This window comes from Callithrix jacchus, chromosome 1, assembly GCF_049354715.1.
Source record: "Callithrix jacchus isolate 240 chromosome 1, calJac240_pri, whole genome shotgun sequence".
Classification (NCBI taxonomy): Eukaryota; Metazoa; Chordata; class Mammalia; order Primates; family Cebidae; genus Callithrix; species Callithrix jacchus.
In genome coordinates this window covers 218063451-218089876 of record NC_133502.1, presented here as the reverse complement: position 1 = coordinate 218089876, position 26426 = coordinate 218063451, and the positions used below count along the sequence as shown (strand labels likewise).

At 50.8% G+C, this 26426-nt stretch overlaps 1 long non-coding RNA gene across 1 annotated transcript; it reads right to left on the bottom strand.

The window, feature by feature from the left end:
- Positions 1 to 3853: 3853 nt before the first annotated feature.
- On the bottom strand, positions 3854 to 25994 carry LOC103787876 (uncharacterized). The gene is made up of 3 exons (XR_001907068.5): positions 25545 to 25994; positions 10869 to 11190; positions 3854 to 10794 (listed from the first exon to the last, which is right to left on the bottom strand). It is a non-coding gene; the product is annotated as an uncharacterized LOC103787876 (long non-coding RNA).
- Between the last annotated feature and the right edge of the window lie 432 nt (positions 25995 to 26426).

Below are 26426 nucleotides of genomic sequence, written 5' to 3'. Positions count from 1 at the left end.
ATCCCTTAATTCGCTGAATAATTAGATTTCCATAAAAATCAAAAAGAGCCACCTCTGACAAGTGGCAGCATTTCTGTGCCATTTACGATCCCCACACACCTTGACCACTCTTTATGGATGGCTCTTTATATTTTAATGAAAGAAAGCCAATTAGCTATAAACTGATTACTAAGGACATAATCAGGGTCATTTCCTTGCGACAGATCAATCAACAAAATGCCAATTATGGATGGTCTTTTAGACTTGGATTAATCTATTAGTAATTAAAGCAAAGTGCAAATCCAGCCTCGGCCTTAATTGTAGCCAAAAGGCACAGAAGCCTTTTTGTTGACCGAGAAGAGGCTGTCATTCAGCTTAATGCAGAAGGAAAGCCCATCCATCGTCCGGAACTTCATGGATCTAGTAACACTTTTAGGGGAGGCCTTTGGAGGCTTCCATGGGAAATGTGACTAGGGTTGTGCTTTGGAAAGATGGAGATCTTTTTTTCCTGATTCATTTATAATTTAATTTGCGTTTTTATTGTGCTTGTAAAAGAAGCTTTTTTTCTAAAGAAGAGCAGTAAATTCCCAGGCCTAGGCCTGGTGAAACCCGTCTAATTTCTTTCTTTGACAGAGAATGATGGGTGGCCTGGGGTAAGGTCGAGATGACACAGTGTGGTTGGGATGACCCAGTCCACCGGAGAGCGTGGCTGAGTGTGGCTTCACCTGCCAGCTCCTGGGAGCGCTGGGCAGTGGTCGAGGTGGACGGTCCTAGCTGTGTGCCTGTAGGGACCTGGGGGTCTCTCCACACTCACCCCCTTTATTTTCTTTACAAAGCTTGAGATTCTTTTGAATGATAATTTCAAAATGAATGTGTGTGACGAGTCGTATTTGACAGAGAGAAGAATTCCTTCCAGCTGCCTTGACAAATGCAAGTGGGCTGTGCCCAAACCCCTTCTCCAGATTCAGCCTCTAATGGGCTAGTTGTAGTCAGCAGTCAAGGCCAAGAACACCAGCCACAGAAGCCCTTCCTCCCTGGGACAATCCCTGGCCTCATGGGAACCTGAGCAGGACTCCGGAAGGCCGACAGCACCCCAGCAGGTGGCCCGTGTGGCATGCCCACAGGTGCTGCTTCTCCTAGTTCCTGCTTGGTTATTGGTGTGGGATATTAGGGCAGGAGTAGCTTTCGTGGGGGATGTGTGAGGAGGCTCCGTGCTCCCTCGATGAGGAATTCATGAGCCGGCGGTGCCACCCGGCACCCACACCGCCTTAGGGAGCGGGGCTGGGGAGGAAGTGCTCTGTTTCCCTCTTCCGGAGGCTCTGTCCACCTCAGCCTGTCTGAGGACCACGGTTGCCGGGACAGATCCAGGTAGGACGTGGATTTGTGGCTTGTCCTCTGGCTTCCTGAAGGGGCTGGAGGACACCAGTGGGCCAGCCACAAAGCCAAGGACTGGATTCTTTCTCATCTGTCTCCAGGCTATACATCTCAGCTTCCCCATCTGCCCCGTGAGGATGGTCACAGACGCGGAGAACGGCTGAGGATGGGAACGGCCCCGAATCAGCCTGGCCCTGAGCCCTCCAGAGTGACGCCGCCTCACTCCTGCAGCGTGCTGAGGACTGAGGACATTCCCATGCCCAGGAGGCTAGTGGGGGATCGGCTGAGCAGGGCCGGTTCTTCTCTGATGCTGAGCTGCACAACCATTTACCTCCAGCCTTCCTCTGTCGTCCTCCCCCACCGTGGCTGACCAACCACCACCCTGCACTCACCCTGAGCCCTCGGAGATGTCAGGCCCTGTGTGCAGCTGCCCATCCGCAGAAGCTGAGGAAGGCCTGGTGCCCCTGTTTAGATGCGAGACTCCAGGCGCGGGGCACCCGTGGAGAGGCCGCCCAAGTCCATCCCATGGGCCTGCGGCCTCTCCAGCTCACTGGCATTTCTCATGATGTGGCAGTATTGGTGACCTTGCCAGGCAGGGAGAGGGCGGAGGGACAGCCGCAGCCTCTTGGGAGGATTGTCCGCAGCCCGGGGAGGTCACAGAGGCAAGCCCGGAAGATGGATGGCCACTGAAAAAAGCCAGAACACTTGTTTCCAATACAAACGCTTGCAGGCTGCATTCATTAGCAACGCGGTGCTGATTACAGCTATGACTTGAGAACAAACGGGAGGTCGCAGCTGTGTCCCTCGGGCTGGGACGTGGACGCTAAGGGCTCGTGGAGACAACTTTGCGCCCCAGGGACTGTGGGGAGGCTGAGTTCCCCTGTGTCCCCCTTTCCAGGGTTGCTTCATGAGGAAGGGCCCAGAGAGAGGGTGCAGGCTGCAGGGTGGGCATCAGACCTGGAGGCTAGCCCAGGGCCGGTGCTGAGGTAGGGGCAGGCGGGGAGCTCTCTCAGCTCTCCCAGGAATTTCACACAGGTTCAAAGGCAAACAAGGACCAAGGGAATAGCCCCAGCAATAGCACACCTGTCCCAGAGCCCCCCTCAGGCTCCAGCACACCTGTCCCAGAGCCCCCTCCTCAGGCCTCCAGCACACCTGTCCCAGAGCCCCCCTCAGGCTCCAGCACACCTGTCCCAGAGCCCCCCTCAGGCCTCCAGCACACCTGTCCCAGAGCCCCCTCCTCAGGCCTCCAGCACACCTATCCCAGAGTCCTCCTCAGGCCTCCAGCACACCTGTCCCAGAGCCCCCTCCTCAGGCCTCCAGCACACCTGTCCCAGAGCCCCCTCCTCAGGCCTCCAGCACACCTGTCCCAGAGCCCCCCTCCTCAGGCCTCCAGCACACCTGTCCCAGAGCCCCCTCCTCAGGCCTCCAGCACACCTGTCCCAGAGCCCCCCCCTCAGGCCTCCAGCACACCTGTCCCAGAGCCCCCTTCAGGCCTCCAGCACACCTGTCCCAGAGCCCCCTCCTCAGGCCTCCAGCACACCTGTCCCAGAGCCCCCTTCAGGCCTCCAGCACACCTGTCCCAGAGCCTCCCCTCAGGCCTCCAGCACACCTGTCCCAGAGCCCCCCTCAGGCCTCCAGCACACCTGTCCCAGAGCCCCCTCCTCAGGCCTCCAGCACACCTGTCCCAGAGCCCCCTCCTCAGGCCTCCAGCACACCTGTCCCAGAGCCTCCCCTCAGGCCTCCAGCACACCTGTCCCAGAGCCCCCTCCTCAGGCCTCCAGCACACCTTTCCCAGAGCCCCCCCCCAGGCCTTCAGCACACCTGTCCCAGAGCCCCCCTCAGGCCTCCAGCACACCTGTCCCAGAGCCCCCCCTCAGGCCTCCAGCACACCTGTCCCAGAGCCCCCCTCAGGCCTCCAGCACACCTGTCCCAGAGCCCCCTTCAGGCCTCCAGCACACCTGTCCCAGAGCCCCCTCCTCAGGCCTCCAGCACACCTGTCCCAGAGCCCCCTCCTCAGGCCTCCAGCACACCTGTCCCAGAGCCTCCCCTCAGGCCTCCAGCACACCTGTCCCAGAGCCCCCTCCTCAGGCCTCCAGCACACCTTTCCCAGAGCCCCCCCCCAGGCCTTCAGCACACCTGTCCCAGAGCCCCCCTCAGGCCTCCAGCACACCTGTCCCAGAGCCCCCCCTCAGGCCTCCAGCACACCTGTCCCAGAGCCCCCCTCAGGCCTCCAGCACACCTGTCCCAGAGCCCCCTTCAGGCCTCCAGCACACCTGTCCCAGAGCCCTCCTCAGGCCTCCAGCACACCTGTCCCAGAGCCCCCTTCAGGCCTCCAGCACACCTGTCCCAGAGCCCCCTCCTCAGGCCTCCAGCACACCTGTCCCAGAGCCTCCCCTCAGGCCTCCAGCACACCTGTCCCAGAGCCCCCCTCAGGCCTCCAGCACACCTGTCCCAGAGCCTCCCCTCTTAGGCCTGTGTTCTCCTAGAATTTTCTTGGTAACCTTAATATACAGCATTTATTCTAAACATGTAATTTCCTGCCAGTCCTGAGTGGTTCCCAAGGAGCCATTTCTCCCCGTGCGTGGATACCGCCGCCTCTGAAGGACAGAGCTGAGTGGAGCCGGGAGGTGCCATCTCCTCCCCAGGCGTGGCCGTGGACGGAGGCTGAAGGGGAAGAGCACGGTAGTCCCAGCCCCACGCATCCCTGGGGAGGTTCACAGGGACGAAGTCAGAAGAGGAGCCAAGCTGAGCCCAGGTGGGATCAGGGCTCTTGGATCTCCTAGTCGCCTCAAACGTCTTGGGGCCACTCCCGAGGCTGCGTCCTCAGAAGGGGCACATTCCGTCCACGTGCACCCAGGCTGTGGCTATGCGGGGTCTCTGCTCTGCAAGAGGCCACGGGAACACAGAGAGAAAAGTGTGCTCTGCATTTTGACGTCCCCACCAAATCCAACGTGGGGCTGTGGTCTGACCCCAGGAAGAAGGCTGAGTTGGTTGGCATTTTGCAAATCAGGCTTCAGCTGTGAAGTTCCTTACTGAGGAGCCTCTCCAGTGTCTGGAGGGTCTTGGGCGTCTCCTTTGCTTGACCCCAGAGCACCCAGGCTGGAGGTAGCTTAGCTCAACCAGATGGGAGAAGCTGGGGCACTACACACATGGACACACACACGGACAGACACACGGACAGACACACACGGACACACACACAGACACACACACGGGCACACACACAGACACACACACATGGACACACACAGACACACGGACGCACACAGAGACACAAACAGGCTTCCACGAGAGCCAGCCACTTGGAGCCCCCGCTATACGGAGTGGGGGTTGATTTTCAGGGACGGTCTTTCCTTCGGACGCCTGTGAGAGCCCATGTGTCCTGTAAAGCTGGCGTACAATAATCTCAGAAACGTGCTCCTGAGAGAAACTCGGTAGGAGACGCACAGCTTGCACGCCTCTGAGCCTCCCCATGAGCCTGTGAAGCCGGGAGCATTTCTAGAAGCCAGAAAGGGTGGGAGAGGAGACATGAGCACAGTGTCCTGCTTCGACAGGTAGGGAGACTGAGACCCAGGAAGGGGAGACGCCTTTCTAAATCTCACATGGGTGAAGCCCCAGGCCTGCGGCCCCACCCTGTGCAGCACGGCTGTCCTCCGCGTGCCACACGCACAGGACCACGCAGCCCCCTCCTCTCGACCACCAGCTCCTCGCCAAGCCAGCGCTGCTGTGTCCTGGGGGCCGCCCTCGGCTGGGGACGGGTGCCTGTCGGTGTGGCCCGCTCTGGCCCAGGCGGCTTCTGTGCAGGGTGGACTGCTGCTGTCACTGGAAGGAAGCAAAAACAACCTGAAAATGCAGACGTCCATGTGGTGGCAGGTGGGCACTGGCAGAACGAGGCCCGTGAACCTAAGCTCCGCAGAAATGCAGATGCCAGAGGAACAGGAGGAGTCAAGATGGGACCGGAAGGAGCAGAGCCAGCGGGAGACGGAAACATTTTTACTGACAGAAAATGAAACAAACTGTTAACATTTTGGGAATGCAGATAAATCGGGCTTGGAGGGAATCTTATAGCTTTAATCGCTTATATTAGAAAAGAAGGATTTAAAATCGGTAATCTGACTTTTCAACATAAGCAGATGTAAAAAGAAAAGCAACTTACAGGAATGAGAAAAAATCACCGATAAAACACGAGCTCTAAGTTGATGGTATACAAAAAAAACAAACAGAAAAAATACAGTAAGACAAGAGAAAACATTTCTGTGACAGAATTAATGAAATGTTTAAATGTCTAGCTGTGTAACACGTGACTGAAGAGTCAGCGTAAGTTCTGGAGAGCTTATCTACTAAAGAAATAAATCGTGAACCTTCTCCACGGGAGCTACAGAGACACAGGATGTTGCTTGTGAATTCTGAAAAAAAAATCAGGAAGAAATTGCATCTGTTCTACACAGCACTTAGGAAGGAACTTCCCAGGTCTTTTCATGAGGTCAGCAACGCCGCGACGCCACACCCAGGAACGGCGTAATGAGAAGGGAAAGTGGCAGGCAGACGTCCGTCGTGGAGGTCTGTGGAATCACGCCCCACGGAGCATCAGCAAACAGAACCTGGCAGTCTACGGAGGCAGAGCAGAACCTGCATCGGGACCGAGAGGGGCTCTGCTAGGTGAATTCAACATTCAAAACTAACTGATGCCATTCACTCATTAACAGAATCCCGGAGGAAACCACATGCTCTTAACAGACGAAGAAGAAGAATCTGACAAACACTTATTCACGACAAAACTCAGCCACGTGAGATGGAACAAAATTTCTGCCTGATGAAAGTCATCTCTATATAGAGGTATCGTGTATATGGTTAATCATGTATTTCTATTCCACAAATAGCAATGTACTTAACACTGTGACTTAAGAACGTAATCCCAGCACTTTGGGAGGCCGAGGCGGGTGGATCACGAGGTCGAGAGATCGAGACCATCCCGGTCAACATGGTAAAACCCCGTCTCTACTAAAAATACAAAAAATTAGCTGGGCATGATGGTGTGTGCCTGTAATCCCAGCTACTCAGGAGGCTGAGGCAGGAGAATTGCCTGAACCCAGGAGGCGGAGGTTGCGGTGAGCCGAGATCGCACCATTGCACTCCAGCCTGGGTAACAAGAGCGAAACTCCGTCTCAAAAAAAAAAAAAAAAAAAAAAAAAAAAAAGAACGTTTACTCACACCTATTTATCAGTGCACTAGAGGTCCTAGAGAGAGCAAGGAGGCAAGGAAAATAAATACCATGCATTAATATAGCGAGAGAAAAAGTCACATTTTCTCTCTTTGCAGTGACGTGGTTGCTTATGTGGAAAATGCTAAGAAATCTGCAGAAAAATTATGAGCATGGTAACAAGGCCAACATGCGAAAACTGTCAGATTTCCACAAAAGAACAACGAGCAATCGGAAAGTGAAACTTAAGAAATCCATTTACAATAGCAGGAAAATGGTACTTAGGAGTCAGTGTGTGAAGGCCACCCGAGCTCTTTACACTGAAAGCTAAAACCTCTGCTGAGTGAAGTTGAAAGAGAGCTAATGAGATGGGAATTGGTGTATGGCGCATGAATGGGTTGGGAGGCTAAATATTTGCAAGATGACTCTTCTTTCTAAATTTACTTAACCTTTTTAAAAACAAAACAGAGGCCGGCTGTGGCGGCTCACACCTGTAATCCCAGCACTTTGGGAGGCCGAGGCGGGTGGATCACCTGAGGTCGGGAGTTCAAGACCAGCCTGGCCAACGTATAGTGAAACCACATCTCTACTAAAAAATACAAAAACTGGCCAGGCGTGATGGTGCACACTTGTAATTCCAGCTACTTAGGAAACTGAGGCAGGAGAATCGCTTGAACCCAGGAAGTGGAGGTTGCAGTGAGCCGAGATCGCGCCATTGCACTCCAGCCTGGGTGAGTGACAGAGCAACAAGACTCTGTCTCACAAACAAACAAACAAGCAAACAAGCAGGCCGGGCACAGTGGCTCAGGCCTGTCGCCTGTAATCCCAGCACTTTGGGAGGCTGAGGCGGGTGGATCACCTGAGGTCGGGAGTTCAAGACCAGCCTGGCCAATGTATAGTGAAACCACATCTCTACTAAAAAATACAAAAACTGGCCAGGCGTGATGGTGCACACTTGTAATCCCAGCTACTTAGGAAACTGAGGCAGGAGAATCGCTTGAACCCAGGAAGTGGAGGTTGCAGTGAGCTGAGATTACGCCACTGCACTCCAGCCTGGGTGAGTGACAGAGCAACAAGACTCTGTCTCACAAACAAACAAGCAAACAAGCAGACCGGGCACAGTGGCTCAGGCCAGTCGCCTGTAATCCCAGCACTTTGGGAGGCCGAGGCGGGCGGATCACCTGAGGTCGGGAGTTCGAAACCAGCCTGACCAATATGGTGAAACCCCATCTCTACTAAAAATACATAAATTAGCTGGGCATGGTGGTGGGCGCCTGCAATCCCAGCTACTCTGGAGGCCAAGGCAGGAGAATCGCTTGTACGAGGGGGGCAGAGGTTGCAGTGAGCTCCGATCGTGGCACTGCACACCAGCCTGGGCGACAGAGTGACGCTCTGTCCCAAAAAACAAAAAGAAAAAGGAATTGATTATAAATGATCCTGTATGTTATAAAAACATTGCCCCATTTGAATACACCCTGAGCCTCAGCTTCCTGATTTGCAAGTGAACGTGGCACGTCTACCTGGCTGCCTCTAAGAATTCCGTGATGAACCAGGCATGCGCCTGGTGAGCTGAGGAGAGCCCTGAGCCGCCCTGGCTGATGCTGGGTGTTCAGCCACAGCGGGCCTGCAGCAGCTCCGCGCTTCTGGATGTGAAGGGAAGTGGCAAGGAGAGGCAGGTGGGGCCAGCAGACAGCCCGGGCTTCCGGAAGTTCCACACTTTCTTTTTACACCCATCTTAAGGGGATGGCACAAAAGAAACCCTATTCCTGATGGGAACCATCCCTTGGCGAGAGAGAGGTTAAAGGCGAGAGACAGAAAGGGCTTGGGCTGAGGGTGGGGAGCGTCCAAGTTGTGGAAGGTGGGCCCAGGCGAGGCTCAACCTCGAGGAGCCAGGGCTGGGAGGCACCGCATTGGTTGGGAAGATGGTTTTTGGACTGAGGTGAGGAAGCCCGAGTGTCTGCACAGAGTATGACTCAGAAGCTTAGATTCTGCTCTGGGCGATGCAGTGGGTCAGGCAGAGGATCCACCGCCCCAGTCAGAAGAGACACACAGATTTGCACAGAGTCTGCGATGTGGGCCCAAGGAGGGGGTCTTGGAAGGTAGGTGGGGGTCTAAGGGAAAATGGTGGACACCCAGTCAGAAGATTCAGCCATGAATTGGCCAAGCTGAACTCCAAACTGCTCTGTCCTCAAGGCCGGGAGTTACAACCCCAGACCACCTGCAGAAGGCTGGGCCAGTGGTGGGTGTGGGGCTGGGATGGGAACCTCCTGCCCTGACACTCGTGGCCCAGCCAGATTGAGGTTTCTGTTGAGCACCGAAATGGACCAGCTGCCATGACGTTGTTTTTCAGAAAGACGGGCTGAGTGTGGGATCGTCAGGGACACCTGACCCAGGCCCCATGCTGGTGAGTTCTCACTCCTGACCCAGGCCTCATGCTAGTGAGTTCTCACTCCTGACGGAAGGAGTGGGTCATAGTTAACAAGGTCGCAGTCACCATGAAGGGGAAATGCCAGGCCAGCCAACCTGGGGCAGAATTATATACACTTGTATATGCACACCCCCCCACACAGACACATGCACACACATACCACACATGCACACACATGGACACATGAACACACATACATGCACACGCACAACATACACACACATAACAGAGAGACACGTGAACATACACACACATACCACACATGCACACACACGGACACATGAACACACATACATGCACACACACAACATGCACACACATAACAGCGAGACACGTGAACATGCACACACATACAACACATGCACACACACGGACACGTGAACACATACATGCACACACAACACAGAGACATGTGAACATGCACACACATACATGCACACACATGCCCACAGACACATGCACACACAACATGCAGACACACAGACACATGAACACACACATGCATACACACAGACACATACACACACGTGGGCACATGAACACATACATGCATGTGCACACACATGCACACACAGATACGTTCACACACAGACACATGAACACATGCATGAATACATGCATACATGCATACACATAGACAAGTGAACACAGACACATGCATGCACTCACATATACACACATACACACAGACAAGTGAACGCACATGTATGCATGCAGTCACATACATACACATACACACAGACAAGTGAACACACATGCATGCATGCACTCACATACACAGACATGTGCATAGACACGTGCACACACATGAACACACACACATGGATGAACACACATATACACATGAACACATACATGGATGCACACATGCATACACACATGCACACACATACACAAAGGGGCACACATACATACATGCACACACATACACACAGACACATGCACACACGTGCACTCATGTGCATACATGTACGCACACACAGACACATGCACACATGTGCACACATGCACATACATGCATGCACACACAGACACATGCACACATGTGCACAATGCACATACATACATGCACACACTTGCATATGTGACTGCTGATTTTATGTGTCAGCTTGGCTACGTTATGGTGCCCAGTTGTTTGCTCAAATCCTAGTTTGGACAGTGCAGGAAGGTGTGGCGTAGATGTGTCTCAGCCACGACAGCTGACCTGAATTGGGTGGCCCTGGAACATGTGGGACCTCACCTGGTCAGTTAGTGGCCTTGCGACCAAAACTGAGGTTTCCTGGAGAAGACAGAATTCTGCCTTGAGACTGACACAGACACCTGCTCTAATCTCCAGCCTGATGGACTGCCCTACACGTTTCAGTCTGTCAGCCTCCATAACAGCATGAGCCAGTTCCTTAGAATAAATCTCACACACACACACACACACACACACACACACAGTGCATACATGGGTACACACACATGCTCACACGGCACCACCAATTTCCAGCCCAGGCAAACTTGCATCTATAGAGAATTTGAGGACGACTTTCTGGGAAGCCTGGGCATGTAGCAGGGAGTCTCAGCCTCAGGTGCAAACTTCGTATCAGTGTGGGTGACTGGGAGAAAATGTCATGCTTGAAAAAGCAGAGAGAATATTTTAAAAGTTAAAACACAGCCGCTTGCCTGTAACAGGGGCTGGCAACGAAGCGGTTCCCGCAGGTGCTGGGAGAATTTTCATGCCTGATGAGCTTTGGGAATCCAAGCCGGGAGGTGCGAGGTGCAGGAGGAACACAGGAGGCCCAGAAACGTTTTTTTCCACTTTGTTTTCCTGGAGGAAATGAAAGTAAAAGCTTAGAACGAATTGTTTTTTTTCTAAGAAGAAGAATAGAGAAATGAACTCACGGGCTTTCTGCTGGAAAATCAGATTGTCCTCAGGATGGAGAAGTCGCGCCTCCTGAGGTTTCCTTCCGCGGAGAAAGCCGGAAATTCTTACTTCCAGAGTCTCAAAAGGAGTTCTTTCAATGTTTCTCATGATTTATTGTAAGTTTCGCTTGAGATGATCAGGAAAAGAGCGACACTACACGAAGCGGCAAGCTCAGAAGGTGAAAGAAACATCTCTGATGAGAGATTTAAATGATCACGGCGTCGCTAATTTAAAAAGCGACATTTCTCGTGTTTTTCCTCTTGCTTCTACGTTAGGCCTTAAACATGATTGAATGTTCGTCTGTGGGAAAAAAATACTTTGTATGTAGTGGGTAGGAATGTCAACTGGAACACAGTTTTAAAGGCCCATTGAACAAAGTGAATGGAAAGTTAAAAATAATACACTTAAGGAGTGACCTGTTGGAATGGGCTTTTTCCCACTTCAGCGACATTCAGCCCCCACCTGCAGTCCTCCAAGGGCCTGTCATAGTGTGTGATGCCAGGTGTACGTTAGAGCAGGGGTCCCCACCCCATGGACTCCGGCCTGTGGCCTGTTAGGAACCCGGCCACACAGTAGCAGGTGAGCAACCGGCGAGGGAGCGTGACCGCCTCAGCTCCGCCTCCCGCCAGATGAACAGTGGCATCAGATTCTCATAGGCGCAGACCCTATTGTGAACTGTGCGTGAGAATCTAATGCCTGGTGACCTGTCACTGTCTCCCGTGACCCCAGATGGGACCCTCCGGTTGAAGGAAAACAAGCTCAGGGCTCCCGCTGATCCTACATGATGGCGGGCTGTGTAATTATTTTATTATATATCACCATGTAATAATAATGGAAATAAAGTGCACAGTAACTGAATCATCCAGAAATCATCCCCCACCCCACTTCCGTCCCTGGGAAAATTGTCTTCCACAAACCCAGTCCCCGGTGCCAAAAAGGCTGGGGACCGTTGCATTAGAGAACCCCGTGTGGTAGCAGAAAGTCGCTGTCCCCGCCAGCAGCAGGGTAACTGAGGCACCCCATAGAGGTTAGGAGACTGAGTCCCACAGGTCAGCTCTGTCACCAGATCCAAGTGAGGCCGCCTGACAAGCCGGCAGGTCCTGGCTGAGAACCAGGAGGTGTGCTGTGCACAGACAGAGAAAGCCTGGCATGGCGCACTACGGAGTCCCCACATACAGGTATTAACTCTGACTTTTGCTGGGATAATGTTGCAGGTACATTTTATTCCTGGTTTGCAATTTGTTCAGTTTTGTGGGCAGGATTCAGTGTTCCTCCTCTGAGATATCAGGGCTCCACACAGCCCGGAGTGGGAGCCCTGAGACGGACCTGTGTGCTGAGACGCCGGGGCTCAGGGAGGAGGTGGTTAAGATACCCAGGGCTTGGGGGATGGAGAGGGAAGCGGGTGCCGGAGCCGGGAGCCTACGGAATATCCTGGTGGGAATTCTATCGGAAGTCTCCAGAAAAGGCGATGGTTGGTGAGGAATCAGGAGAGACGGATCATAAAAGGCTTTAACCATTAAGCTCAACCCTCCCACCCCACCCAGAAGCCACAGACGCCCGGGAGAAGCTCAGCGTGGAGAAACGTTGGATGACTTTCATTCTGGAACTCCTCCTGTCTTGGGGAGGGGCAGGCAGCTGTGAGCATCGACAGGAAGAAGGCATCTCTCTCGGTTAGAAGTTGCAATAACCCTTTCTGTGACACAATTATGCTACGTGTTTTCAAGTCTGCGCGAGGTTGAACTGCATTTTTAAAATCCACGACCCCACGATCCTTCAGACAGCTGGAGCTCTTCCTCACATCGATTTGCAAAACATATTCTCAACCTCGCTGACTCACTCCTGTTAATTAACTAAGGCTGTGCCAGTGTCCCAGAACTGGAGCTCCTGGGAGAGGCTGATTCAGGGGAAAGAACAGATTCGGGAAAGTCATGCTGAAAACCTGTAGTTCTAAGGATGTGATTTTTTTCTTGCAAAATCTTGCACTTTTAGAATCATTCTGAGAGTAGGAAGTCTTAGCCATTGCAAACTAGCATCTGCATTTTTCCTATATTCTAAGTGGACAGCAGGCCTCTGGACACCCAGGTCCTGGGGATGTGCACAGATGTGCTGAAGAATGCCCAGGGTGACCCCCCCGAACATAGGGCTTCCCTGAGCCCCCCATATTCTCTTTATTTGCACATTGTGGACATTCTGCGATAGGGAATATTGTAAAATACTTGGTACCTAAAAAACAAAAATGTGGATGAATTCCATAGTAGACATCTTTGAATGAAAATTCATCTTGCCCACCACCAACCAGCAGCCATGAGGGTGACAGACACAGAGACAGCAGCCTCTAGGTGCTGGTGACCTCCCCTCCCTCCCTTCCTGGTGCAGTGTGGGAAGATGGGTCCAGGCTGGGATTTCCAGTCTTAGCCATACAAAGAGACACTCTCCTGACTTTTGCTGCAAGTTCCCTCACTAACTGGTGAATCAGCTGCATCATGAGGTGGGTAAGACTCAAGAACAATGCCCTCTGCCTTCACCCAACACACACACACGCACACACACACACACATGCACACACAGGCATGTATGCACACACAGACATGCACGCATACACACATGCGCACACACATATGCACACATACACACAGGCATGCACACATACACACATGCACATGCACACACATGCATGCACACACACATGCACACACAGGCATGTACACACACAGGCATGCACGCATACACACATGCACGCACACACACATGCACACACAGGCATGTACGCACACACACAGGCATGCACGCATACCCACATGCACACACAGACACACATATGCACACATACATGCATGCACACACACATGCACACGCACACACATGCACGCACACACACATGCACACACAGGCATGCACGCATACACACATGCATGCACACATACACATATGCACGCACACACACATGCACACACAGGCATGTACGCACACACACAGGCATGCACGCATACACATATGCATGCACATATACACATATGCACACACACATGCACACACAGGCATGTACGCACACACAGGCATGCACGCATACACACATGCACACAGACACACATGCACACACACATGCACACACACACATGCACGCACAGACACATGCACACACAGGCATGCACGCACACACACAGGCATGCACGCATACACACATGCATGCACATATACACATATGCACGCACACACACATGCACACACAGGCATGTACGCACACACACAGGCATGCACGCATACACACATGCACACACAGACACACATATGCACACATACATGCATGCACACACACATGCACACGCACACACACATGCACGCACACACACATGCACACACAGGCATGCACGCATACACACATGCATGCACACATACACATATGCACGCACACACACATGCACACACACACATGCACGCACAGACACATGCACACACAGGCATGCACGCATACACATATGCACGCACACACACATGCACACACAGGCATGTACGCACACACACAGGCATGCACGCATACACACATGCATGCACATATACACATATGCACGCACACACATGCACACACAGGCATGTACGCACACACACAGGCATGCACGCATACACATATGCATGCACATATACACATATGCACACACACACATGCATGCACATATACACATATGCACACAGACACACACATGCACACACACATGCACACACAGGCATGTACACACACCCAGGCATGCACGCACACACACATGCACGCACACACACACATGAATGGCCACTCGACAGGGTTGCTGCAGGTGTGGGGGTCTCCTGGGTGGAGACAGAGACGTCCGTAGGGCGTGCACCTGCCTCTGTGCCTGAGGCCTTGGAAGCACTTTCTGTTTCCAAAGCTGTGCCAAAGGGGCGGGTCAACGACACTCTCCCGTCCACAACAATTCGGAAACGTTATCACCCTTTCTTTCGTACCCCGTTTTCCAAACTTTTCCAAATTTGTAAGCACTCAAGTCAGACTCAAGGCAAAACACGAACAAGTGAGAGGATGGATTTGCTTCCAGCTGAGAGCACTCAGACCTGGAGAGACCGCACGGCAGCCAGGACGCTTCCTCAGCAGGAAAGCCCTCTGTCACTCAGCTGCACGAGGCATGTTGGTCTCCGTGCCCAGCTGGTTTCAGGGTCAGAGAGTTCTGTTCCCAGGGAGTCACTCACGAGGCAGAGATGGAGGAGCTGGTGAGGGGTGGGAGGGGAGGGGTCCCTGTCTGGTCTTGTCAGCAGGTCCATCAAGGGGAAGGATCTGTGGTCCGGCTGCAGGTGGACAAGGGAGCCAGGGTGAGTCTCACGGGAGCTGCGACAGAGAAGGCAGAGAACCTTCCTGTGGCCAAGAAGGAAGCCAGACTCAGGTTGAAGGCTGCCCAGGGCGCGGTAAACGGCCCCCAAGGAAAGGATCTTGGATGAGTGAGTCAGCTTTGCATCACGTGGACTCTGGAATCTAATTCCTACGGGTCAACAAGCTTCCTGTATGTCCGTCGGACACGTAGACAGTCATAGATGCCATATGGGTGGAGGCTACACAGCACTGTGGTAAAAAGAAAAACCTGCGAAACGAGCTTCTAGCCAGGACCCGGGAGTGTAGCCCTTTTGTTGTCCAGCGACTCACCTGTTTTCTGTTGATGTTCTGTTGTTTCCGATCAATAACTTCTCTTCACACAGTTTATGACTTCGTCTCAAGTTTACGGCGTCTTGCTGAACAGGTATTTCACGTTTTAACATAAACAAATTTGTCCCTAATTTGATGATTAATGGTTTTACGTGCTTGCGTACGTGCTTGCTTTAAGGAGTTCTTCTCCACCATGAGGTGGTTTTATGTTTTGGTATCCTCAGAATTTTAAGGTTTGCCTTTCACATTTAGCCAGCCTGGAACTTATTTTTGCATATAATGTGCGGTACGGATTACATTTCATTTTATCTTTAGGGATTCTATTTGCGACATGTTTCTGGTGGGCTAAATGTCCTGGGGTTTTATGGACTAAATGTCCTGGGGTTTCTCATGGACTAAATGTCCTGGGGTTTTATGGACTAAATGTCCTGGGGTTTTATGGACTAAATGTCCTGGGGTTTTATGGACTAAATGTCCTGGGGTTTCTCATGGACTAAATGTCCTGGGGTTTTATGGACTAAATGTACTGGGGTTTCTCATGGACTAAATGTCCTGGGGTTTTATGGACTAAATGTCCTGGGGTTTCTCATGGACTAAATGTCCTGGGGTTTTATGGACTAAATGTCCTGGGGTTTTATGGACTAAATGTCCTGGGGTTTCTCATGGACTAAATGTCCTGGGGTTTCTCATGGACTAAATGTCCTGGGGTTTTATGGACTAAATGTACTGGGGTTTCTCATGGACTAAATGTCCTGGGGTTTTATGGACTAAATGTCCTGGGGTTTCTCATGGACTAAATGTCCTGGGGTTTTATGGACTAAATGTCCTGGGGTTTCTCATGGACTAAATGTCCTGGGGTTTCTCATGGACTAAATGTCCTGGGGTTTCTCATGGACTAAGTGTACTGGGGTTTCTCATGGACTAAATGTCCTGGGGTTTTATGGACTAAATGTCCTGGGGTTTCTCATGGACTAAATGTCCTGGGGTTTTATGGACTAAATGTCCTGGGGTTTCTCATGGACTAAATGTCCTGGGGTTTCTCATGGACTAAATGTCCTGGGGTTTTATGGACTAAATGTCCTGGGGTTTCTCATGGACTAAATGTCCTGGGGTTTTATGGACTAAATGTCCTGGGGTTTCTCATGGACTAAATGTCCTGGGGTTTTATGGACTAAATGTCCTGGGGTTTCTCATGGACTAAATGTCCTGGGGTTTTATGGACTAAATGTCCTGGGGTTTCTCATGGACTAAATGTACTGGGGTTTTATGGACTAAATGTCCTGGGGTTTTATGGACTAAATGTCCTGGGGTTTCTCATGGACTAAATGTCCTGGGGTTTCTCATGGACTAAATGTCCTGGGGTTTTATGGACTAAATGTACTGGGGTTTTATGGACTAAATGTCCTGGGGTTTTATGGACTAAATGTCCTGGGGTTTCTCATGGACTAAATGTCCTGGGGTTTTATGGACTAAATGTCCTGGGGTTTCTCATGGACTAAATGTCCTGGGGTTTCTCATGGACTAAATGTACTGGGGTTTCTCATGGACTAAATGTCCTGGGGTTTCTCATGGACTAAATGTCCTGGGGTTTCTCATGGACTAAATGTCCTGGGGTTTCTCATGGACTAAATGTCCTGGGGTTTCTCATGGACTAAATGTCCTGGGGTTTCTCATGGACTAAATGTCCTGGGGTTTCTCATGGACTAAATGTCCTGGGGTTTCTCATGGACTAAATGTCCTGGGGTTTTATGGACTAAATGTCCTGGGGTTTTATGGACTAAATGTCCTGGGGTTTCTCATGGACTAAATGTCCTGGGGTTTCTCATGGACTAAATGTCCTGGGGTTTTATGGACTAAATGTCCTGGGGTTTCTCATGGACTAAATGTCCTGGGGTTTCTCATGGACTAAATGTCCTGGGGTTTTATGGACTAAATGTACTGGGGTTTTATGGACTAAATGTACTGGGGTTTTATGGACTAAATGTCCTGGGGTTTTATGGACTAAATGTCCTGGGGTTTCTCATGGACTAAATGTCCTGGGGTTTTATGGACTAAATGTCCTGGGGTTTTATGGACTAAATGTACTGGGGTTTTATGGACTAAATGTCCTGGGGTTTTATGGACTAAATGTCCTGGGGTTTCTCATGGACTAAATGTCCTGGGGTTTTATGGACTAAATGTCCTGGGGTTTTATGGACTAAATGTACTGGGGTTTCTCATGGACTAAATGTCCTGGGGTTTCTCATGGACTAAATGTCCTGGGGTTTCTCATGGACTAAATGTCCTGGGGTTTCTCATGGACTAAATGTCCTGGGGTTTCTCATGGACTAAATGTACTGGGGTTTCTCATGGACTAAATGTCCTGGGGTTTCTCATGGACTAAATGTCCTGGGGTTTCTCATGGACTAAATGTACTGGGGTTTTATGGACTAAATGTCCTGGGGTTTTATGGACTAAATGTACTGGGGTTTCTCATGGACTAAATGTCCTGGGGTTTCTCATGGACTAAATGTCCTGGGGTTTTATGGACTAAATGTCCTGGGGTTTCTCATGGACTAAATGTCCTGGGGTTTCTCATGGACTAAATGTCCTGGGGTTTTATGGACTAAATGTACTGGGGTTTTATGGACTAAATGTCCTGGGGTTTTATGGACTAAATGTCCTGGGGTTTCTCATGGACTAAATGTCCTGGGGTTTTATGGACTAAATGTCCTGGGGTTTCTCATGGACTAAATGTCCTGGGGTTTCTCATGGACTAAATGTCCTGGGGTTTCTCATGGACTAAATGTCCTGGGGTTTCTCATGGACTAAATGTCCTGGGGTTTTATGGACTAAATGTCCTGGGGTTTTATGGACTAAATGTACTGGGGTTTTATGGACTAAATGTACTGGGGTTTTATGGACTAAATGTCCTGGGGTTTTATGGACTAAATGTCCTGGGGTTTCTCATGGACTAAATGTCCTGGGGTTTTATGGACTAAATGTCCTGGGGTTTCTCATGGACTAAATGTCCTGGGGTTTCTCATGGACTAAATGTCCTGGGGTTTCTCATGGACTAAATGTCCTGGGGTTTTATGGACTAAATGTCCTGGGGTTTTATGGACTAAATGTACTGGGGTTTTATGGACTAAATGTCCTGGGGTTTTATGGACTAAATGTCCTGGGGTTTCTCATGGACTAAATGTCCTGGGGTTTTATGGACTAAATGTCCTGGGGTTTTATGGACTAAATGTACTGGGGTTTTATGGACTAAATGTCCTGGGGTTTTATGGACTAAATGTCCTGGGGTTTCTCATGGACTAAATGTCCTGGGGTTTTATGGACTAAATGTCCTGGGGTTTCTCATGGACTAAATGTCCTGGGGTTTCTCATGGACTAAATGTCCTGGGGTTTCTCATGGACTAAATGTCCTGGGGTTTCTCATGGACTAAATGTCCTGGGGTTTCTCATGGACTAAATGTCCTGGGGTTTCTCATGGACTAAATGTCCTGGGGTTTTATGGACTAAATGTCCTGGGGTTTTATGGACTAAATGTACTGGGGTTTTATGGACTAAATGTCCTGGGGTTTTATGGACTAAATGTCCTGGGGTTTCTCATGGACTAAATGTCCTGGGGTTTTATGGACTAAATGTCCTGGGGTTTTATGGACTAAATGTACTGGGGTTTTATGGACTAAATGTCCTGGGGTTTTATGGACTAAATGTCCTGGGGTTTCTCATGGACTAAATGTCCTGGGGTTTTATGGACTAAATGTCCTGGGGTTTCTCATGGACTAAATGTCCTGGGGTTTCTCATGGACTAAATGTCCTGGGGTTTCTCATGGACTAAATGTCCTGGGGTTTCTCATGGACTAAATGTCCTGGGGTTTCTCATGGACTAAATGTCCTGGGGTTTCTCATGGACTAAATGTCCTGGGGTTTCTCATGGACTAAATGTCCTGGGGTTTTATGGACTAAATGTCCTGGGGTTTTATGGACTAAATGTCCTGGGGTTTTATGGACTAAATGTCCTGGGGTTTTATGGACTAAATGTCCTGGGGTTTCTCATGGACTAAATGTCCTGGGGTTTTATGGACTAAATGTCCTGGGGTTTCTCATGGACTAAATGTCCTGGGGTTTTATGGACTAAATGTCCTGGGGTTTTATGGACTAAATGTACTGGGGTTTTATGGACTAAATGTCCTGGGGTTTTATGGACTAAATGTCCTGGGGTTTCTCATGGACTAAATGTCCTGGGGTTTTATGGACTAAATGTCCTGGGGTTTTATGGACTAAATGTACTGGGGTTTTATGGACTAAATGTCCTGGGGTTTTATGGACTAAATGTCCTGGGGTTTCTCATGGACTAAATGTCCTGGGGTTTTATGGACTAAATGTCCTGGGGTTTCTCATGGACTAAATGTCCTGGGGTTTCTCATGGACTAAATGTCCTGGGGTTTCTCATGGACTAAATGTCCTGGGGTTTCTCATGGACTAAATGTCCTGGGGTTTCTCATGGACTAAATGTCCTGGGGTTTCTCATGGACTAAATGTCCTGGGGTTTTATGGACTAAATGTCCTGGGGTTTTATGGACTAAATGTACTGGGGTTTTATGGACTAAATGTCCTGGGGTTTTATGGACTAAATGTCCTGGGGTTTCTCATGGACTAAATGTCCTGGGGTTTTATGGACTAAATGTCCTGGGGTTTCTCATGGACTAAATGTCCTGGGGTTTTATGGACTAAATGTCCTGGGGTTTTATGGACTAAATGTACTGGGGTTTTATGGACTAAATGTCCTGGGGTTTTATGGACTAAATGTCCTGGGGTTTCTCATGGACTAAATGTCCTGGGGTTTTATGGACTAAATGTCCTGGGGTTTTATGGACTAAATGTACTGGGGTTTTATGGACTAAATGTCCTGGGGTTTTATGGACTAAATGTCCTGGGGTTTCTCATGGACTAAATGTCCTGGGGTTTTATGGACTAAATGTCCTGGGGTTTCTCATGGACTAAATGTCCTGGGGTTTCTCATGGACTAAATGTCCTGGGGTTTCTCATGGACTAAATGTCCTGGGGTTTCTCATGGACTAAATGTCCTGGGGTTTCTCATGGACTAAATGTCCTGGGGTTTCTCATGGACTAAATGTCCTGGGGTTTTATGGACTAAATGTACTGGGGTTTTATGGACTAAATGTACTGGGGTTTTATGGACTAAGTGTACTGGGTTAAGAAAGTTAAAAAATAATTAATAAATATTAGCTTTTATGGAATGCTTTTTTGCATATGTTAATTATAAGATTTTTCTCCTTTAATAAGTGAATTTGGTGAGTGAATATTATATATTTTTCATGGGTATTCCACTCTTCCATTCCTTGGATAAAACATACATAATTATTAATTGATTACTGAATTGATTATGAATATTTTTGCATAGAGTTTTAGCATCTGTGCTTTCTTCTGTTACTGAAGTTACAGTAGGCCAGTTTAAGGGTTTGGAGACCAAATGTATTCCTTTCTAGTCTTTGTAAGAGTTCCTATAAATACACGACGCTCTATTCCTGGAAAGTTGACAGAATTCCCCTCTAAAACCTTCTGGATCTGGTGTTTTTAAGTATATACTAAATTTATTGTGTATGTATATGACTGTTAGAATTTCTATTTTTTCTTAAGTCGGTTTCGATGTTTGAAATGGTTTACTTTACTTAAGTGTTCAACATCTTCTCCATCTTTCCAACATCTGCTACATGACCAGCTGCTCTCCCAATTGCCTTATTAATAACATTTGAGCGTCTCTCATCTCCTTCCCCCTTTATCAATCTCACAAGATGCTATTTATTGATCAATCTTTTCACAAAAACACCCACATCGTTATATACTTTTCTGTGCTGTTTTTTATTCTAAAGTCTTTAATTGATTTGTTTTCAGCTCTTCTTATTTATTATTATTTTTTGAGACGGAGTTTCACTCTTGTTACCCAGGCTGGAGTGCAATGGCGCGATCTCAGCTCACCACAACCTCCGCCTCCTGGGTTCAGGCAATTCTCCTGCCTCAGCCTCCCGAGTAGCTGGGATTACAGGCACGCGCCACCACGCCCAGCTAATTTTTTGTATTTTTAGTAGAGACGGGGTTTCACCATGTTGACCAGGATGGTCTCGATCTCTTGACCTCGTGATCCACCCGCCTCGGCCTCCCGAAGTGCTGGGATTACAGGCGTGAGCCACCGCGCCCGGCCTCAGCTCTTCTTATACTTCATGCCCTTTTGTTTTCCACATTCTGGGTTTATATTCTACGCTGTTTTCTCCAAACAGCCGTCTTCCTGGTTTCACATGCCTCACCTGTCATGCATTCGCCATCCTTCACTTCCAGGCACTCTCATTGTCCTTGTGATTTCTCCTTTCAAGCACACGTTGTTTGGGAGTGTGGGTTTCAAACGCAGGTATTTTTTGCCGCTTGCTGGGATTTGCTCTGTGCCTGGCACGCCGTCTTCTATTCTCCGTCGCCTGTGGCATGGTCTGAGCAGATGTGCGCTCCACCTGGCACGCTTTTACACTTTCTGCTTTCAGATTTCCCGTCTCATTCTCCCCGCTTGATGCGTTTTAGGAAGTCCGCTCCGATGCACCTGCCACTTACCAGGGAGAGCTGCGTGGCTTTCTGTCAGGGTCAGTGCTCTGCTGGTCAGGAGGCCCCGTGTGACCCACGTGGCTCTCCCCACCGCAGAGCTGCCCTGAGCAGTCCCCCAACCTGTGAGTGCCACCTCCAGACTGCTTCAGCCCAGACTTTCTGATCCTGCTTCCTTGACAATTTCCATTACTTTTTAAGTCCTTAAAAACAAGACTGCTCTCTGTGGGATCTAACGACACCTGCTTTCTTTTTTTCTTTTTCTTTTTTTTGAGACAGAGTTGCTCTTGTTACCCAGGCTGGAGTGCAATGGCGCGATCTCGGCTCACCGCAACCTCCACCTCCTGGGTTCAGGCAATTCTCCTGCCTCAGCCTCCTGAGTAGCCGGGATTACAGGCACGCGCCAACGTGCCCAGCTAATTTTTTGTATTTTTAGTAGAGACAGGGTTTCACCATGTTGACCAGGATGGTCTCGATCTCTTGACCTTGTGATCCACCGGCCTCAGCCTCCCAAAGTGCTGGGATTACAGGCGTGAGCCACAACACCTGCTTTCTTAACAGGAGAGTGTCTTGTGTTGATTTGTTTTTTTCAGACAGAGTCTCCCTCTGTGGCTCAGTCTCGAGTGCAGTGTTGCGATCTCGGTTCAGTGCAACTCCTGCCTCCTGGGTTCAAGTGATTCTCCCGTCTCGGCCTCCCCAGTAGCTGGGATTACAGGCATGTGCCACCATACCTGGCTAACTTTTTTACAGGTTTCAGAGTTTCATCATACTGGCCAGCCTGGTCAGGAACTCCTGACCTCAGATGCTCCACCCGCCTCGGCCTCCCAAAGTGCTGGGATTATAGGCGTGAGCCATCTTGCCCAGCCCCGGATCACCTTTTAATTGTAATTTCCCTTAGTACTTGGTAGTTTTATCCCTCGGAGTGAATGTATTTGATTTTTAGCTTCTTGTGGGAAGATCTGAGTTGATTTTGAGTTAAGATATCAGTAAAGGAAGAAAATTCTGGGACATAATTTTTGTTCTTTTTAATTTTTGTTTGTTTGGAGATAGAATCTTGCTCTGTCACCCAGGGTAGAGTGCACTGGTGCCATCTCGGCTCACTGCAAACTCTGCCTCCTGGGTTCAAGCAGTTCTCCTGCGTCAGTCTCCCAAGTAGCTGAGATCTCAGGTATGTGCCACTACACCTGGCTAATTTTTGTATTTTTAGTACAGACAGGGTTTCTCCATGTTGGCCAGGCTGGTCTTGAACTCCTGACCTCAGGTGATCCTCCCGCCTCGGCCTCCCACAGTGCTGGGATCACAGGTGTGGGCCACTGTGCCTGGCCTTGCGTTGATACTGCTGCAACCCCAGGGATGCTGGTGGACACGGTTCTGCTGCTGCCCAACACAGCTGCCCTCCTCCTCCTCCTCCTCCTCCTCCTCCTCCTCCTCTCCTCCTCCTCCTCTCCTCTTCCTCCTCCTCTCCTCTTCCTCCTCCTCTCCTCCTCCTCCTCCTCTCCTCCTCCTCCTCCTCTCCTCCTCCTCCTCCTCTCCTCCTCCTCCTCCTCTCCTCCTCCTCCTCTCCTCCTCCTCCTCTCCTCCTCCTCTCCTCCTCCTCCTCCTCGTCCTCCTCCTCCTCCGACTCTGAGGTCACCCAAGGCTGCTGGGCCCTCTGTGCCCCGTCCTTTCCCAAACCCCACATACTACTCTAGACAGTCAAAGTGTCCAGTGAAGTGAGACCGAAGAGCGAGTGAGTGAACACTACCGCTGAAGGTCTTCCAGATACTTAAGGTTTGACGATAACTCACCGTGATCTGTAAGTGGCACTGATGATCAGCAAAGATGATACTTGTGGTTTTGGCCAATTTCTGCTTCTGCATTTATCTTACACAGAAATGTGTGTGTGTCTTTATACATCAAAAGGAAACAGCTCAGCCGCTGTCTAAATTAACCAAATTCCCAATTAGGAGAATTAAACTTTTATCTGACTTACATGTAATTCTGAGGTTATTGATCCTGAAACTGATTCTTGCTGACCGTTCTTTTGGAAAACTTATTATAATGCAGTGATCAGGCTTTTTAATAAGAGCAGAATGATGTCACATGCTAACCAGCTCCTCTCTCTCGATTGAATCACAGCTGTCCGTGCTATTTCCAGCAGTCTAGCTCCCCTCGTCCAAAGCCACGTCCTGGTTTACTGTTATGACTGACTTGCATCCTCCAAAAAGTACAAGTCCCGGCCCCCGTGCCTGCGAACGTGACCTTACGTGGAAACGGGGCCTTGTAGGTATAATCAAGTCAGGCTGAGGTCCTGGGCCCCAGTCCAGTGCTGGGGTCCTTATAATAAGAGTACACTTGACATGGAGACAGAGAAGAAGGCCCCTGAAGACGGAGTCAGAGGGTGGAGAGTCTACAAACCGAGGAATTCCTGAAACCCTGGGCAGCTGGAAGGGTCCTCCCTACAGCCTCCAGGGAGTGTGGCCGATGCCTTTGTCCCAGACACGTGAGGGCCTCAGGCCCCATTGTGTGACCGCCCCCCCATGGGTGTCAGTCCCTGTCATGTGACTCCTCCCCCCACTGTGAGCGTCAGTCCCCGTCATGTGACCCCCCCACTATGGGTGTCAGTCCCCGTCATGTGACCCCCCCCACTATGGGAGTCAGTCTCCGTCATGTGACCCCCCCACTATGGGTGTCAGTCCCCGTCATGTGACCCCCCCACTATGGGAGTCAGTCCCCGTCATGTGACCCCCCCACTATGGGAGTCAGTCCCTGTCATGTGACCCCCCCACTATGGGTGTCAGTCCCTGTCATGTGACCCCCACTATGGGAGTCAGTCCCCGTCATGTGACCCCCCCACTATGGGTGTCAGTCCCTGTCATGTGACTCCTTCCCACACTGTGAGCATCAGTCCCCGTCGTGTGACTCCTCCCCCCACTATGGGTGTCAGTCCCCATCATGTGACCCCCCACTATGGGAGTCAGTCCCTGTCATGTGACCCCCCCACTATGGGTGTCAGTCCCTGTCATGTGACTCCTTCCCACACTGTGAGCATCAGTCCCCGTCGTGTGACTCCTCCCCCCACTATGGGTGTCAGTCCCCATCATGTGACCCCCCACTATGGGAGTCAGTCCCCGTCGTGTGACTCCTCCCCCCACTATGGGTGTCAGTCCCCATCATGTGACCTCCCCACTATGGGAGTCAGTCCCTGTCATGTGACCCCCCCACTATGGGAGTCAGTCCCTGTCATGTGACTCCCCCACTATGGGAGTCAGTCCCTGTCATGTGACCCCCCACTATGGGACTCAGTCCCTGTCATGTGACTCCCCCCTCCACTGTGAGCATCAGTCCCTGTCTAGGATTCCCCCTGCTCCCCCCATGAGGTACTTTGTTACCGAGGTCCCAGGATACTCACCGGGTCAAGGCTCTGATGTGCTGCCCCGTCCCTCGGTGCTCCGGAGGCCCAGCAGGTCCAGCGCATCCCTGAAAAGTGAGCTGGTCGGGACGGAGTGGGCCTGATAGACGCCCGTCAGCGGCACCTGCCTGTGGCGTGGGCTCTGCTGCTTGTTCACAGAGGGACCTTCCGGTGCAGAGGCGAGTTTTCTCGGCACACTCTCTCTTCACGTGCAGTTCTCCCTTTCTGTGTGGCAGGCCTGTGAGCTGCGTTGAGCTGCTCTGAGGTGCACCATAAGCCCAGGTTCCAGCCTGCCCGGCCAGGACACGTTTTCAGACCCCAGCGCGGCAGACACAAAATTCTGCAGACTCTGAGCTGAGACAGATGCCCTGGAATGTGGCCTCCTCGTCTTCTCCACAGTCAGACGGCCTCGGGCGCGTGGCTTCCTCCTAGCTGGCCTTCCCCGTCTTCAGCAGCAAGCTAGAGACAGGCGTGTCCGCACCTCCCACTTGTCCGTGAAGGATAAAGGAGGAGAACGTCCACAGTGCAGTGAAGTTTCCAGGCGTGAGTTGCAATAGAGAGACGGCCATTTTTATTAAAGGTGGCAGATTTGCACAAACACAGCTACGTTCAGAGCTTCTTATAAATCCAGCGTAGATGCTAAACCATTTCGATGATGACAAGAATTCCACCCCTCCTTGGCTGTGTGGTGCACCCGTGGGATGTGGGAAGAACCGGCCCAGCCCAGCCCGGCAGGCTCCGTCTTCCTGGTGCTCCTGCCAGCTTTGCTCCAGGGACCGTTGTCAGGCTGGGCGCTGTAAAGGGCTGGACACGGGTGTCCCCCCAGAATTCACAGGTGGAAATCCCCACCTGCAGTGGCATTATGAGCCATGGTTGCAGCCC